Raw genomic sequence first — 227 nt, forward strand, 5'->3', positions numbered from 1 at the left:
CTCCGTCTCCGAGGAACCCCCGCCGCTGCAGGTCCGCGTTCCGCCGCCTTCTCCGCTCGCGCTCCTTCTTTCGGGACTCGTTGGCGTGGCAGAGGCGGAGAGGGGGAGGCAGAGCAGGAGAGGAGGCGGGGGCCGCGGCGGCCGGAGCCGAGAGAAAGTGGCATGCCCGAGCCCTGGTGGCGGAGGTGGCGGAGGACGGGGGAAGACGATGCCGCGGCTCCGTAGGG

General features: G+C 73.1%; 1 protein-coding gene across 3 annotated transcripts in view; it reads left to right on the forward strand.

Moving 5' to 3' along the window:
• Window positions 1-227, forward strand: part of FLRT2 (fibronectin leucine rich transmembrane protein 2) — a 92,071-nt gene that overhangs the window by 3,663 nt on the left and 88,181 nt on the right. The gene's annotated exons all lie outside the window — the stretch shown is intronic.

Source organism: Pteropus alecto, unplaced genomic scaffold (genome assembly GCF_000325575.1).
Source record: "Pteropus alecto unplaced genomic scaffold, ASM32557v1 scaffold8, whole genome shotgun sequence".
Taxonomy (NCBI): Eukaryota; Metazoa; Chordata; class Mammalia; order Chiroptera; family Pteropodidae; genus Pteropus; species Pteropus alecto.